The sequence below is a fragment of the Thalassophryne amazonica genome, chromosome 1 (genome assembly GCF_902500255.1).
Source record: "Thalassophryne amazonica chromosome 1, fThaAma1.1, whole genome shotgun sequence".
Lineage (NCBI taxonomy): Eukaryota > Metazoa > Chordata > Actinopteri > Batrachoidiformes > Batrachoididae > Thalassophryne > Thalassophryne amazonica.
In genome coordinates, this window is record NC_047103.1 from 143,194,866 (window position 1) to 143,208,334 (window position 13,469).

Genomic DNA, 13,469 nt, shown 5'->3' on the forward strand with positions numbered 1-13,469 from the left:
CACACACACACACCTCCTACCCTATGGCGGAAGCATTATCATCAGACACGTTGGGCAGCTAAGAAATCTTGGTATGATACATAAACTCATGTACATATAAAAACAAAACAATACAACCAAAACACAAAACAAAATGGATCTTTGTTTCCAGCTCCCCACTTGTTATTTTGCTTTTTACCCCAAAGTATTTCACAGTGTGCAAAGTTACTATACCTTTGAACCTAGTTATACTACAGGACTGATAACAACCTGATACAGACCAATGAAATTGTCATCTGTCACCCCATTTAAAAGATGGAGTACACCAGGAATCCTTTTTAGAAGAAGGCAGATGAAAGGGACAGGTTTGCTGGTGACTGAACTGATGTTCAACAAAGCTCCCTGAGGTATTTTATTGAATGGTTTTCATTTTAGATCCATTTTGAATCTGCCAGTAGCATCATCAGTTAGGTCCAATAAAATATGTGGCTCATAACTTTTGATGCCCACACCAACCACCATGCAGTCCCCAAATACTGTATATGATGTAATAAAGAGTCAAACAAAGGTTAGCCTTACCTTAGGTGGTTCAGCTTCTTTCATCATACATGGAGCCACCCACAGCATTAATGAGTTAATCATGCTGCTACTGTGAACATGGCGACTCCCAGACCATGGGAAATCACTTCATATTGGCTTTTCCAGGTCTCTAGAGAAAACCTATGGGTGATTCCATGCAGGCTTTAGTGTTTGTGTGTATATACAGTCTACGATGGCAACAAGCCAGACAGACATCCAGTCAATCCCAACAAGCAGTTTACACCCTCTCTATTTAATAATAGTTTATTTATATTTCATTTTAAATTACTCAGACACTTTACAAAATATAAAAAGCAACAAAACATTTATAAAATCAAATAGCTCCATGACATGAGGGTGCCTCTTTGCCTTTCAGGAGTCCACTCACCTTGACGTGTTTAGTATATGTGTGTGCTCAAAAGAAAAGAAAAAGAACCAATGCATCACTATGTGGCAATGACCTGTCCCCAAGTGCTTTTGAAGCCAGCTATTTGTGATGACCATTCAGTCATGGTTCCATATTGTTTCCTATTTTCCTTTCTGAAATATACATGTATGCCTTTGGAAAGACTGTCTTTCCTAGAGATCAGATTAATTCATGGACACAATTTTAACAAGTTTTAAGAGGCTTGAAAAAATGTTAACACAGAAAACTTTCCAATTTAAAGAATAAGTAGACCATGTTTTATCACTAGAGTTTTCCCCCAGAATACTTTGCATTCCTGTGGACTTTGTGGTCTTTGTGAAGATAAAGTCCCTCTTGATGAAACTATAGTCGCAAAAACAAACGTGGGCACATTTTTTGACATAAAATTGCAAGTGGTAACCTTATATTTGTAGGCAGAGATCAAGGTGCTTGTTAATGGTGAAAACCTGCTGCCTAGTCTAGTTAAGTTCATAGGTTTTGACACCAATGAAGCATTGCGTCTGTTTCAAAGTTGTCATAATGACTAACTGTGTACTAATTAATTGCAGGAAATAAAGAATGCATGTGGATGAGGTTGCATGCTGTGAAGGCAGCAATGCTTTCTAGTTGCAGTCCCCCTGTTCTACCACTAGACTGTGCATATTTACACACAATCCTATGTCTAAGTACAAGTTAATAAATTCCTTATGTTGCATAGAAATGTCCACATGCACAGTTTGATACAATTGATAAGTAAAGGCACTGGACCACAAAAAAAAAAAAAAAGTTTCATGGTCATTCTTTTGCAAATATGAGGTCTGTTAGAAAAGTATTGGACCTTTTTATTGTTTTCAAAAACCTGATGGATTTGAATCACGTGTGCTTGCATGAGCAAACCTTGAACCTCCATGCGCATGCGTGAACTTTTCCAGGCCTGTCGATTGCATCATTTTCTGGTAAGCAGCCTTTGTGTGAGGTGTGTGTCGTGCGCTTGGTGTTTTTTCATTCCAAGGAAAAAGGCGGAATGACTGGAGCAGCGCCGCATCAAATTTTGCCAGAAACTGGGCGACACCCAGGTGGAAACCATTCGGATGATTCAGACGGCTTTTGGTGACTTTTCAGTCGTGTGACTATCCGAGAAATTGTGGAAGAGCTGGGCATGTCACAGCATGTCCTGTGAGACTTCAACACAAAGGCGCTTCTGCTCCGCTGTCGGCAGCTTCAGGAAGGAATTTTGCCGCCACTCGTTTCATGGCAAAATCTTCTTTCACAGTGGAATGTACCGAAAAAGTGCTGATGTCCACCTCTTTCACAATTTTCGGATAGTCACACGACGGTTCCGCATCACCACAGCGTTCACTTTGGTAATGATCTGGTCATTTCAGCATGTTGATGGCCGCCCGGAGCACGGCATGCTCTCCACCGTTGTGCGGACATCTTTAAACCAGTTGTACCGCTCCTTAATCTGTGTGATGCTCATAGCATCATCACCGAAAGCCGTCTGAATAATCTAAATGGTTTCCACCTGGCTGTCGCCCAGTTTCTGGCAAAATTTGATGCGGCGCTGCTCCAGTCGTTCTGTCTTTTTCCTTGGAATGAAAAAACACAGAGCGCATGACACACGTCCCACACAAAGGCTGCTTACCAGAAAATGATGCAATCGACAGGCGTGGAAAGTGGAAGTTCACGCATGCGCACGAAGGTTCAAGGTTTGCTCATGCAATCACAAGTGATTCAAATCCATCAGGTTTTTGAAAATAATAAAAAGGTCCAATACATTTCTAACAGACCTCGTATGTCAGCGTTGCCAAACACCTTTGTTCACCAAACTCATGACATGCAGTGCAGGACAACCAACCAACCAACCAAACTTTCTTCTTGTGTCTCTCCCCAGCTGTGGTCTGTTTATAATTTCCCACCCCTCTCATGTGTGTGCCGTTTGTTCTTTCTGTATTTAAGCCTGTGTTTGTCCTTCTGAATTTGCTGGTTCCTTCACGTTGGTTACTTCTGGTTGTTCCATGATTGTGAATATGTTGAGCATTTTTTGTCACATCTAGTTCTGTTGCAGTATTTAGTTCTAAGTCACTGTTCAACTTTGTCTTACCTCATGTGGTCTTGGTGTGTGTTTTTGAGTTGACTCCCATTTTTTCCCCTCGTCATCTTCACATGGATTGTTGCACTGTTTTTGACTAATGTTAAATAAATCACCGGTGATAGCACCTTTCAATTTGGGTTCTTTTTTGCATGACAAATCGTAACAGAAATCGTTTGATTCTGTTATATGGCTGGGGGGGCCTGGCTGCCTTTTTGTTTCTGTCCTTTGTTTCTCCTTCCAGGTGGCTTGCATTTGGGACTGAGTGGCTGTGTTGCTGAGGTTATCAGGACCTCACCCTGATCACCTGTGGCTCGTCAGGACTCACAGCTGAGGTGCATCTATATGGATTGGAACATGGTGGCATTTAAGACTGGAGTATACAGTGTGTATTTGCCAGAGACTCGACCTTGTGACCAGACGGGTGAGATCGTCGTCTCGGGAGCCATCTCATCATCAGTGGATGCAGAGAACGTCCAGGGTTTGATGCACGGTCTGTGAAAGAGGAGGGGGTGAGGTCTCACGCTCGTCAGCACACTTCCTGAGACTCGGTTTGTTGCGGCCACCTGGGGGGTGTCGGCGGGGTCCTTGGGTCCGAACAGCTTCTGGCTCCGGACCGTTAGCGCTGCTGGGAGCGCACCACGCCAGACCGCACTTTCTTTTGTATATTTTGTATCACTGTTATGTATTAAATTCAGTTAGCCTTTGTACCGTGCTCTGCTTATTTCATACTGGGTCCTTCAAACGCTGGTCGGTTCTCCGAGCATGTAGGCTGTTGCCACTGTCGCACATGGATATTGATTTTCAAAGTTGGAGAGGCAACAAGGCTCCTCCCAGTATGCTCCCAGAGCCATTGCTGCTGTCTTGCAATCCTCTGAATGTATTTGCTGAAACTCCTCACATTAAAGATTCATGAGAGAGGGGTGGTGGTGCTGGTGGGTGAAGGGGCTGGGCTACATGCACAAGCTGTGGGGGAGCACACCACAATAGTGGAGATGATTCCCCTCTACTCTTCTCTCTGTACACTAACAGCTGCACCTCTAGCCACAGGTCTGTAAAGCTCCTGACGTTTGCGAACGATACAACCCTCATCAGACTCAACTCTGATGGGGACGAGTCTGCCTACAGACAAGAGATTGATCACCTGGTGTCCTGGTGCAAACAGAACAATCTGGAGCTCAGTGCCCTCAAGACAGTGGAGATGGTTATTCACTTCAGGAAGAACCCAGTCCCAGTCAACTCCATCACCCTGTGTGACTCCCCAGTTGCCACTGTAGAGTCCTTCCGCTACTTGGGGTTCAGCATCAACCAGGACTTCAACATCAGCTCTCTCACCAACAGAGCACAACAGAGAATGTACTTTCTTTGGCAGCTACGGAAGTTCAACCTGCCCAAAACAATGATGGTGAAATTCTACACTGCCATCACTGAATCCATCATGTACTCCTCCATCACCGTCTGGTATGCTGTTGCCACTGCTGAGAACAGGAGCAGACTGAAGCATATCATCCATGTAGCAGAGAAAGTGATCAACTGTAATCTGCCATCCCTTCAGGACCTGTACATCTCCAGGGCCCTGAGGTGAGCAAGGAAGATACTGGCCAATCCCTCTCACCCAGGACACAAACGTTTTGTTACCATCCCCTCTGGCAGATGGCTGAGCTCCATCAGGACTAAATCCTCAAGACACAAAAACAGCTTCTTTCCATCCGCAGCTACACCCCCATTTACCCTGACTCCCTCCAATCCCACAATGTACAGACTGATCATCCCTGTACTGTTCATCTGGATGCCTGCACAGTCCCATTCTACCATCCCACTATATCTATTTTATAGTAAACTTAGCTTTGCCCATTTGTTTATTAGACTCCTTTACTTCTCACAGATATTTTTTCCTTTTCTTTTATTGTTGTCTATGCAACTATTATTTCTTACATAAATATTTTTCTTTTATTGCTGTTTATACACCAATGACACCAGATCAAATTCCTTGTATGTGAGAACTTACTGGGCAATAAATTCAATTCTGATTCTGATAATCGGAGAGGATCAGCCACTGCTGCCAGCCTCACTCTCCCTGAGGATGTGTTCATTGTGAGGGCTGCATGATCAGAGGAAATATGGTGACATTCTTTCATTAAACAGCACTCTGCTCAGTTCCAGGTCCAACAGTGCACATATGTGTCTTTAAACCAGAAAATCTTTCTGCTAAATGATGTGCTGTGGAAAAGTGACACCCTATGTCCATCAGCACTAAAACACAGGAGGACAGAGGAGGACATATATGTGCCAAATCAACATGCAGATCCTCCTTGGTTATGCTGTGCACAGTAAATTTTGCAATGTAAAATATTCGCTGCCAAGATAACATTTGGCCCCAGTCCAAATAGAGTGCTAAATCAGTTGTATCACAGGGTAAAATCAACTGTATTGTGCTGTGAATGACTCTTATTGGAGTTGAAAATGTGATTTGACAAGACAGTAGAGCTGATTTCACTTCATCATAGAGTGTATTTAACTCAGTTTGGACTGGGACCAAATGTTATCCTGGCAGAGTATATTTTACTCTGCAAAATTTACTTTGTGGAGACCCCCAGTGAACAAAAACAAGGGAACAGCAAAAATAGCTTACAGTGTTCCACTGTGTGGGGATCTCTGAGCCATTGTCACCCTTAATTGGAGTAATCAGGTACACAGTAGAAAATGTATTCATTATAATGCAGGACATGGAAGATAGGAGACTAGTTCCAGCAGGGACATCATTCTACAAAATTGGTGAGTGTGCTGTAGGCTTTATTATTATTATTATTATTTCATTATTTTATTTTATTCTATTCACATGGATAACGTTTTTTGAAGTGGCCATTTACTGCTCTCCAACAATCATGCCCAGTGAGACAGGAGCCTAAATTGCACCACTTGATTCAGGTCAGATCTGGAAGAATGCTCTGCTGCAACACATTATCACATTCTCCACACCACGGAATCACCATACAGTATGTGCTGAATGGCAACCAACGGGGCAAACAATTGTTAATCCTGACCTCTGGAAATTGTTTGTCTATTTTCTGCAGCCAGGTGAAATATGGCTGTTTCCTTGATCTTCTCCAGATGCTGTGGTCCTTCACACTGAGACACCTGCAAGCTGATACACATCCCCACAATTTTTGTAATGAATACGTCCATGGCCCAAGGCCAACTTCTCCACCACATCTTATTAAAACTGGGTCATGTCTTTATTAAATATCCTGTTGATTAAACAGCAATGACAACATACTCTTCTGTGGTGCCGGTAATGGTGCTACAAATATTCCACAGAATGTTGTTTCATCCCAAATAGCCAATCGGAATGCGTTTTGAAGCATCATAGGAACTTCTTGATCCATATTTGACAAAGTAGATATACGAGGTCTATTAGAAAAGTATCCGACCTTATTATTTTTTTCAAAAACCATATGGATTTGAATCACGTGTGATTACATCAGACATGCTTGAACCCTCGTGGGCATGCGAGAGTTTTTTCACGCCTGTCGGTTACGTCATTCGCCTGTGGGCAGTCTTTGAGTGAGGAGTGGCCCACCCTCTCGTCGATTTTTTCATTGTTTAGGAATGGCTCAGAGACTGCCGCTTTGTTTGATCAAAATTTTTCAAAACTGTAAGGCACAACTGAGTGGACACCATTCGATAAATTCAGCTGGTTTTCGGTAAAACTTTTAACGGCTGATGAGATATTTTGGTCTGGTAGTGTCGCTGTAAGGACGGCCCACGGTGCCTGACGGCGATCTGCGCTTCGAGGCGGCAGCGTCTCGCCGTTTCAAGTTGAAAACTTCCACATTTCAGGCTCTGTTGACCCAGTAAGTCGTCAGAGAACAGAGAACTTTCAGAAGAAGTCGGCATGAGGAGTTTATCTGGACATTCCATTGTTAATGGACATTTTGTAAAGAACGTGCGGGCAGAGTCGCATGTCGGGCCGTGGGGGGTCGCAACAGGAAAAACACCTCCGTTGGAAATCTTAACGGGCAAGTTGGAACATGCCCAAGCTGTTAAACAATTTCTCAGTTACTCTCTTGTTGAAAGCCATCAAAAGCCGCCTGAATTTTACAAATGGTTTTCAACACGGAGGTGTTTTTCCTGTCGCGGCGCACACAGATTCGCCGAGTCGTCACGGAAACGACCTGGCGAATTTGCGCGCACGTCTTTCATTAAAAAATGTCCTTAAACAGTGGAATGTCCGCATAAAGTCCTCATGCCGGCCTCTTCTGAATCTTCTCTGTTCTCTCACGACGTCCTGGGTGAATTAAGCCTTAAATTAGGATGTTTTCAGGTCAGGACAGTGGTTTATTACACTTCCCTGATAAAAATAGGTGGATGTAGCAACACTAACATCAAAACTGTCAAAAAAAAAAATCCTCCTGAGAAAAAAATAAATAAATAGAATTTTGAAGCTTTGCAAATAGCATATTCACACAATGTCCTTATCTGACATTTTCAGTGGCAGTATTATGATGTAAAAGCCAGTGGTGTCAAAAGTACACACATTTGTTACTTAAGTAGAAGTACAGATACTGCAGTTTAAAAACACTCTGGTAAAAGTTGAAGTATCAACTTGACCTCTTTACTCAAGTAAAAGTGAAAAAGTATGTGCTCCAAAACCTACTTAAAGTATAAAGTAACCTTTAAAAAAAAAAAAGGTAGATGCCACTATATGAATTGAAAGCTTAATTTAAAAACTGATTCATTCTACATGTGGCCCAAGACCCAAAACCCAAAATTACCCCCCAACACCACCTGCACGAAAATGTTTCAATTCTAGAAGCTCTGAAATGCAATCTGGGACTATTCCAGATGATAAACTGGAGTGAGTGCACCATCCATTTAGTGAGAAAAAAAACAAAAACAACAACAACTTTCCTTATTCATATTCATTCCAGTAGTATTCTGCTCTTACTAGGATGCAGCAGTTTTCTAGTTTGGCAGATAGTTCTGGAGGAAATCACTGAAGAAATTAACACATTGAAAATATGGTTTGACCGAAACAAACTGTCATTAAACTTGTCACTAGTGTTCACAGGAAACACTTATTTATTTCTGTATTTATTTTTGTATGTTCATTGTTAGCTGCTTTTATATTTTATTTTCTGTTGTGTTTCTATTCAGGTTCTTTTTGTCTCTTTCTCTGAAATTGTATATAATAATCATTAGATTATTAACATATAAACAAAAATAAATTTAAGAAATATTACAATTTGAAAACAAATGCACCCGAACGTGAAGACAGCTGGAACTGCTTCATGCTAACTTTTAACATTGAAAATGCCATAGACATGCTAACGCGTCAGCGTCGCTCCCGTTTTTAAGTTATAAAATACATCTATCAACTGTTTCAGAAGACCATAACAGGTCGGTTTAACATAGAAAAGGTAAATAATACTCACAGAAGTATGCTCTTTAAGGTTTTAGCGGGGGAAAATTAAGCGAAAGAAAGAAAGAATAAATGAAACAATAGGTCGAAGCATTGCTTCAATCTGCGAACCACTGCTTCGATTGGTTCAAAATCCATTCCTTTATCTTCATTGATCCATGTTTCTGATATAGCAATTATGTTAAATATTTTTTTAAATTGACTTCAGTATTCTTTAATGTTGTTAAAGTTTGCATACACACTTCTGCTGTTGAAATGGATTATTGATAATGTGTTATCTGTTTTAATGATCCGATTAAACTGTTCATCTGTATAATAGCAACAACTGTCATTGATATTTGAGAAGAAATTATTGTCCGGGTCTATATCATGCTCCAAGTCCAGTACATTGTGGTCTGTGTATTTAAATGTTCTCAGTTCTAGTTTTCCATGATCAGCAATCCTGTGAGTTATATCCTTCTTGTCTCCAGATGTAAATGATGTAGTAGATGAATAGGTTCCTCTGGTCTGTGTCATGGTGTTGTGATGTGTTTGTGTCCTCATACCTTATTGATCGTATTTGTCCAGTTCCTTGATGTTCCTGATTACCATAACCTTCACTTGTTCTGGTGTTCCGTTCAGTTTGATGAATGTTTTGCAGTTGGATGTCCATGTCTGTTGAATTTTTCCCTGCTTTTTTAAGAGACGAGCTTTCCTTGTGATATCTGTGTTTCTTTTGGTCAGATGTTCATTGATGAATACGTTTGTTCCTTTGAGTTTACATCCCTGTTTTAACAGTGCCATTTTATGTTTTCTGTTGACAAACCTCATTATAACAGCTCGTTTGTCTCCATCCTCTCTCCTGGGCAGGGGGTGGCACGCTTCAATGTTATTACAGTCCATTTGAATACCTTTAGATTGCAGGAAGTCAGCCACCTGTTGTTCCACTGAGCTGGCCTCCTGCTCACTGGCCTCCACTCCGCTGTCTTCTGACACCGCCCGTGTGTAGGATTGAGGTTTAATATGAATTCCTGTAATAATATCATCGTTCATCCTTGTGTACTGTTCCAACTCCGCAACACGGTTCTCCAGGTGCACCAGACGCCGGTCTTTCTCAGCATTCTGGATCCGGAGAGCCTTCACTTCTTCCACCAGCTCCATAATGGATTTCTGCTGCATTTAAACAACAGAGATTTCCTCAGACAAAAAGTCCAGGGACTTCATTATATCATCTCCCTCCTCCGCCGTCAGTGCCTTCTTCGGACCCATGGTCAGATAAATCCGCGCTGGCACCTCGGTAAAGCCGCGCCGGTGGATGTGCGCTGGCACCTTGGACCTCGGTGAAGCCGTGCCGGTGGAATCGCACTGACGCCTCGGGCTTCAGGTGGAGCCGCGTCGGTGGTACTGCGCTGGCGCCTCGGGCTTCAGTTGGAACTGCGCCGGTGGTACTGTGCTGGCGCCTCCGGCTTCAGGTGGAGCCGCGCCGGTGGTACTGCGCTGGCGCCTCGAGCTTCAGGTGGAGCCGCGCCGGTGGTACTGCGCTGACACCTCAGCAGCGCACATCCACCGGCGCTGAAGCCAAGAGTAACGAGGCTGTTTGTTTTAAAAATGTAAGGAATAGAAAGTACAGATACTTGTGTGAAAATGTAATGAGTAGAAGTCAGAAGTAGGCAGAAAAATAAGTAATGGAGTAAAGTATAGATACCTAAAAAGTGTACTTAAGTACAGTAACGAAGTATTTGTACTTCGTTACTTGACACCTCTGGTAAAAGCAAACACAACAGTATGATCCAAGTACAAAGTGCATGGCTGTGTCTTTATAATGTGTGACGGTTGTCCCACACACACACCTGCGGCTTGTTTGTGCCTGGGACTGCGATCAAAATCTCAAGTTAATCAGACAGGCACAATTAGGAACTGTTTTCACAGGTGGCAAGCAGTTGTTTGCTCAGATGGAACACTCCAACCTCCCAAAGTACTAACCAGTACCACGTCACATGCTTTGACATACCATCACAAATTAAATCTTAGTTAAGTCTGTGATATCTCACTGCTCTGATTCATCTTATCTCCCTTTCCCACTTAAGAAGTTGCCGCCAAGCAGTGATAACATGTTTGGGAGAAGGTGGGGTGGGTAGATCCTGGTCCTGACAGATTAATTCATATGGGAGGGGAAACATGTCTTTGCTATGGAGGGTATAGACATATGATAACATCTGTGATTGGTGGAAAGAGAATGTTAGAACTGTGACACGGGCAACAAACGTGCACATGAACAGAATAGATACACTGAATCAAACCAAAGCAATAACATTCATGAGAATATAGAGGACTGTCAATATTTATCTCAACAAACAATAAAATTAATCAGGTTATCTTCACGAATAATGTGCAGTAATACATGCAAAAAGTAATGCAAACATTTCCACCTACAGTATTTGTCAGTTGAAAAAGGGTAGGGGCCTCATATACGTACAAAGGCCGCGTACTCCCAAAAATGTGGCATGCGTTGTCTCCATGCTAATGTTCAGATGTATCAAAAGTCAAGTGACTGTGGAAATGTGCGGTGCACCATGCAAAAATCATGGCTGGTGTGGGCACGGTTATACAGCTATTGCTCCACTGTCGACACAAAGGGGTGATGCTGGGAACCTTTAATAGTGTGCAAACATGAATTCATCAGAGTAATTTACACACATTACTCACAACACACCCACATTAATAGCAACACCCCCACATGTTTGCAGTTATATGGGTGGATATAAAAGCATGTGCAAAGTAATGAAGAAAATGGTATTAACAATGCATTGTTAGAAGACCTTGCAAATGGTGCAATCCGAGGTGATCATAATACATGGCTCATAAGCTAATTCCAGTTACTAAGCCCACTGTTAGTGGAGTTGTGCGCAGAACTGCAGTCGGTCTGAGAGCACAATGCAGCGAGGAGAAAGGGCCTATATTTGCCCACACAGGCTCGAACCAGGCTGGACTTCCTGGTAACAGGGGCATTCCAGCAGGAGCTGGCCAATCGGTCATATTGCAGCAGAGAAGAGTATATTTAGAGCAGAATCCTGCAAATGGTGATAAAAGCATCAGCTTCGGCACATATATTCCTTAGACATTCCTTTTTTGTAAAAACGACTGTCCACTTGAATTTTTAGTCCGCGGTCAGGTCGAGGTCAATTGAAGAATTACACAGGGGTCAAAATTAAAAGATGCTCCAATCATATTGAAACCTATACCACATTATTTGCCTGATAATGAGTTCAAAAAGGTATAGTTTGGTCTATCTGTAACTGAATTCTATGTAGTTATGGGATTAAAAACAGCAACAATGGTGACAAAGGTCAGTGTCAGTTTGTACAGGGGTCAAAAGTTAAAACTGCTCCAATTTTGGTAAAAAGTGATGCAAATTATTAGTTGAGTTAACAGGGTTTTAAAAAGGAATAGTTTGGACCATGAATCATGCTTAGTTATCACGTTACGGGGTAACATAAGTCATATGTTATAGACTCCAATGGATGTTGACCTTTACTTTGGAGACCAAGCATTTAACACTGTCAAAACTATTCCATTTCTTAATCCTGTTAGCTCAACCAATAATTTGGTTCACTTTTTGCCTAAACAACTTTAACCTTTTTCCCCTCTACAAACTGAAACTGATTTCTATGGAGTTATGGGAAAAAACAGCAAGAATGGTAACAAAGGTCAGTCACAGATAATTCAAATGATACCTTTTTGGAATCTTTATGATCAGGCAAATAAGGTGGGGATAGTTTTCAGTAAGACTGGAGCATTTTTTAATTTTGACCCCTGTGTAATTCTTCAATGGACACCTACCTGACCGTCAATTGAGAATCAAAGTCGGCTTTATTGTCAATTCTTCACATGTACGAGACATACAAGGAATCAAAATTTCGTTTCTCACCTTCCCTCGGTGATGACAGGACAAGACATTTTGACAATAAGGACATAAAGGTGCACAAGTATTTACAGTGTAGTGTCTGAGGTAATAGTAAAAGTGGAAAGTGCAGTAGTGCAAACCATTCAGTATTTGTAGCAACAGCAGATTTTTGTGAAGACACTGTGCAAGTGGTGTGATAGCGATAAAGTGAAACAGTGCAGGACATTGGTCATAGACAACAGATATTATATTATATATACATATACGAGGTCTGTCCAAAAAGTATTGTACCTTTTTTGCAAAAACTATATGGATTTGAATCACGTGTGATTGCATCAGCCAAGCTTGAACCTTCGTGTGCATGCGTGTTTTTTTCACGCCTGTCGGTTGCGTCATTCGCCTGTGAGCAGGCTTTGTGTGAGCAGTGGTCCACCCCTCTCGTCGGATTTTTATTGCGAATAAATGTCTGAACGATTTGGGGCTTTGCTGCATCAAATTTTTCCAGAAACAGTGAGAGACCTCCAGCTGGACACCTTTCGGAAAATTTAGATGGCTTTCAGCGACGATTTTATGGGGATTACACAGATTAAGGAGTGCTCCAGCTGGTTTAAAGACCTCCCACAGCACCTGAGAGCACGGCGCGCTCGGAGCGCCGGTCGACAAGCTCAAACCCCACTCAAACAACCAGATCATTTCCACCGTGAAGGCTTTGTTGATCCGGGATGTCATCTAACTTTCACAAAAATGGCAGAAGGCGTGGACATCAGCACTTTTTCTGCACATTCTACTGTTACAGGAGTGTTTTTCACGGAAAGAGAAGCGGAGGATTGCGCCACCATGCCGCTCATGGCGCGGGACAAAACCACCTCCGTGTTGGTCTCACAGGACGGCTTTCAGATGGCTTCCAGTTGCTTTTCAGTCATGTGAGTATCCGAGAAATTGTGCATGAGCTGGACATGCCCCAACATGTCCTGTGAGGCTTCATCACGGCGGTGCTTTGCACCATGCGGCTCCACCGTGACGCGCGGAATTCCTCTGCACGTCTGTCTCAATGTGCCGAAAAAGTGCTGATGTCCACGAGTTCCGCAATTCCTGTGCTAGTCAGATG